This window comes from Panthera tigris, chromosome B2 (assembly GCF_018350195.1).
Source record: "Panthera tigris isolate Pti1 chromosome B2, P.tigris_Pti1_mat1.1, whole genome shotgun sequence".
NCBI lineage: Eukaryota > Metazoa > Chordata > Mammalia > Carnivora > Felidae > Panthera > Panthera tigris.
In genome coordinates, this window is record NC_056664.1 from 30241195 (window position 1) to 30245434 (window position 4240).

Sequence of the window (4240 nt, forward strand, 5' to 3'; positions counted from 1 at the left end):
ATGAAGCCCACCTGCTTCAGAAATGAAAATTCAAAGGCAAAATAGTTCAGGGAAAAGATGATTGGTCCTAAAGTAGAAGATCAGAACCCGAGTCTTGATTAATGGTCTGAGGATGATCTGTCATGTGTTAGGGATTTTAAAGTAGTTTATGTTTTGAAAACATCACTCCAGCACATACGAGGGAATCCAGCAGATAACCACAGATATCCAAAACGAAAGATGTCATCTGGTAATCCCTCATCCCCCAGTCACCCAAGTTCTCTCCCCAAAATACATCACAATGAGTCATTTCTCCTACCCCCCCCCAAAAAAAAATACATCCGTGCATATACGTCTACTGTTAGTTCATAAAGAAGTTCAGGGCAGAGACTGGGAGAAGATATTTGCAAATCACATGTGTGATAAAGGACTTGTTTTAGAACACCCATAAAACCCTTAAAAAGCAACAATAAGCCAAACTCATTTTAAAAAATGAGCAAATGCCTGATCAGACAGCTCACCACGTAGATATACTCCTGGCAAATAAGCACATGAGCAGGTGCTCACAGAAGATGTCATTAGGGAAATGCAAAGGGAACAACAGTGATCTGCCATCGCACTCCTATCAATGGCGGGAATCCAAACACTGATAATATCAACTGCTGACCAGGACTTGGAGCAACAGAAAGCCTCAGTCACTAATGGCAGGAATACAAAGTAACACAGTCACTGTGGGCGTCAGTCAGCAGCTTCTTATAAAGCCAAACACAGACTAAGCATGGGAGCTGCTGATCCCTCTCTGAGGTGTTTACCCAACTCATTAGAGAACTCCTGTCTGCACAACAAGCTGCATGCACATTCTCATAGTGGGACAGCCCATATCTCTGGGCTGCACGTCCTGACTTCCTTCTAACACTACTTCGTGGAAAGGGACAAAGCATAAAGAAGAACTTCACGGGGAGAATCTGGGCAAGACGACCTTAGCCGGGGGGTGAAGGGTCACTTCATCAGTGATGACCAAGTGATCACTGTATGCTCTTGATATGTTGTGTTGAGAATGGCCCGTCCAGTTGTGGTCTTCCCAAACCCATAGCCTGTGGCAGCCTAATTCACAATGAGGGATAGTCTAAAATGTACCAGGAAGTTCTCCTCAAACATCAAAAAAAAAAAAAAGGGAAAGTCTGAGAAATGGTCACAGCCTGAGGGGCCTGAAGGATATGAGTGGACTATCCTGGATGGGATCCTGGAAGAGAAAACAAAACCAATGAAACAAATCCCGTGTGGGGTTCAGTGGTAGGAATGATGACTATTGCGTCATCATCTGTGGTAAATGCATGAGGCTGAGTGAGGGTGGTGTTAACAACAAGGCAACCAAGTGTGGGGCATACAGGGACTCAGCGCTGTGTAATTCTCTGTAAATCTCAAACTATTCTAAAATAAAACCGTTTCTTTTTTACAGTAGCCCTCAAACAAGTACTAGGTCCAGGAGGAAAAACTGTCTACTTTTCAGTTTTCCTGGGGTTGTTCAAGGGCCTGGAGAGAGGGGTTGTGGGGAGGACAGAGGGAAACTACAGACACAGGACAGGGCTCAAGGATCTCCTCTCCTCTGCTCCCTGCCCCACCCCTGCACCTGCCCCCAGGGCTGCCAAGAAGGCACCTTCATTCCCCCTTTCCCTGCTTGCTCAGCCTGACTGAGGTCAGCCCAGTCCTCTCCCCTGGCCTTGCAGAACCGGAGAGCGACAGCGCCCCCGTGTGGCCACAAGGATGACGACAGAAAACCCGAGTGCCCTTTGGGCTTCTCCCCAGGTTCCCACTGGGACCTTGACCCTGGAGTCCCTGTCAGGTGTTCCTGCTTCTGCTTCCAGGGCTACAGGATCCTCCTCCAGGGAACCAAGTCTGGATTGTCCACTCCTAAGATGTGGTCGAAGAAGGGGAGGAGGAGGAGGTGGGTAATGACCTGGAATCTGAGGAGGCTCCCGGAGAAGTGAGCAGAGGTAGGAAATTGTGACATTAGGGGATGAAGGCCAACAAGAGAACAGGAGGAGGAACCAGGGGTCAGAAGTAGGGGAAGGGTCATCTTAGGGGACCCTCGTGGGGAGACGAGTGGTTCTGGAAGGGGCACAGGGGTATCTGGGTGGGGCCCTGGTGGATGTCCCTGTTTGGACCTGATGGTTATTCACAGGAGTCAGTTCTGTAATTGGTCAGGAAACTGTACTTAGGTTTAGGCCTTTTTCCATACTTACAATACGAATAGTTCCAAAATCCCGGAATGAAGGAGAAAGAAGAGAGAGGGGAGGTGGTTAAGGGGCTCCCTTTCTTCCAGAGCAAGACCCCCTTTTGCTGGGGAGGCAGAAGGAGGCAAGGAGCTGAGAGGAGGGACAGCAAGGTGTGTGCACCCTGAAGGGTACTGGTTCTAATTCTGGAGTTTCCGGATCCCACTCCCTGGGCTAAGATTTCACAGCCACCTGCAGTCCACCCCTGTGTCACCTGGAGACATTCTCTCTTTGTGAACACGGGAAACACTCCTCCAGGAGGAGCAGCCCCATGGCCTCCAACAGGGAGGTTCCCAACAGCTGGGGCCCTGGAGGCTGCGTTCCTGGAGCTCAGAGACAGGACGTGGGGTGGAGGCTGGACACTGCAGGGGCTACAAGGACATGAGCCATGAGTCAGGCCCAGGCTTCTGCCTACCATTTCCCCCAGGACCCAAATGTGTCCCCTCCCTGCTCCCCAGGCCTGCAGGACCCAGGCATCTCAACACCATGCCCAAGATTGACAAGGGGGAAGCCCCTGTGCCAGGGGGTCAGACCCCCACATTTGGAGCCTGGAAGGTGGCCCCCTCCCCCACCTGGAAAGCGCAGGACCCTGGCATGCTGCCTCTTCCTCCCCTTGGTGCACCCTCAAAACAGGGTCTTGGTGCACCCTCGAAACCCAGACTGCTGTCTGGGTCCCTCAGGCTTGGCTTCCTGTCCCTGCAAACTGTGAAATCACAACCTCTGTTTCTGTTGCATCTACAGACCTCACATTGTCATTTCTGTACATTGTCACTCAGGTACAGACAATTCTGACCTCCCTGTGATTGTCTCTCTAAGCCATGACGACCCAGGGGTTTGAGGCGTGTTCTAACTTCCAAATATTTGGGGATTTTCCAGAGATACTCATGTTACCAATTTAGTGTCACTATGGTTACAGAGTGTACTCTATAATTTCCATGCCTTCACGTTTATTTAGGGCCAGTCTGTGGTCTATTTTGGCCCATGAAATGGTTGAAGTCATGTAATCCCTACCTGTTCTATTAATGAGAGAAGAGTATTGATCTTCAAATATAATAGCTAATTTCTCCATCTCTTTACCTGACTTCCACTTTATGTGTCACCTGTTTTAGAGCTCTGTACTGAGGGTCTTCTCCATTCATTGCTTTGTTTTGCTGCAATGCTGACCTTTTGTCCTTACAGAAAGTCCTTCTTTGTCTCTAGCGATGCTCCCTATGTGACAGCCTATTTTGCTTCAGGTTAATGCAACAGTCCAGACTTCTTATACTTTTTACTCCCATGGGATATTCATTCCTTCACCCTTTAAGTTTTAACTTATCTTTGGGTTTGTAGCTCAAGTGTTTCTATTCTACACAGTGTATAGTCCTCTTGATAATTATGCACTCGGATAACATCAACCTTTTGATTGGAATTTTACTTGGTTTATATTGAATATGATTCCTGACATGGTAGGACTTGGGTCTATCATTTTGCTCTTTGTTTCTGAAGTGTGTCATGTCTTTTCCATTCTTGTGCCTCTTTTCTACCTTCCTTTGTTTCAAGCAATTAGTTTTTGTTTATGCTTCGATTCCTCTGGTGGCTCTTCAGCCACACTTATTTCCGTTAATTTTTATTGAAGTTGTAGGGATTGAAACCTGCATCTTTCACTTTTCACAATCTACTTAAGGCAACATTGAACTCCATCCAGTACATACAGGGATAGAGTTTCACTTAGCCCCCTCAGTGCTAGTATTGTTACATGTGTCACCAGCATACATTGTCAGTCAGATAATATCATGTACCTCTTAGTGTTTGCAACAGTCGTATGTCTTTTAAAGAAGTTAGGAAGAAAATGTACATATACGGAATAACACCATTCCTGGTGTTAATTACTCCACTCTGTTTATGAGTTAACATCTGGTGTCATTTCTTTGTGGCCTGCAGGACTTCCTTCAAAATGAGTTCATGGCGGGGAGCTTGCAATGAATTCTCCTAGCTTCTATTTATCTATA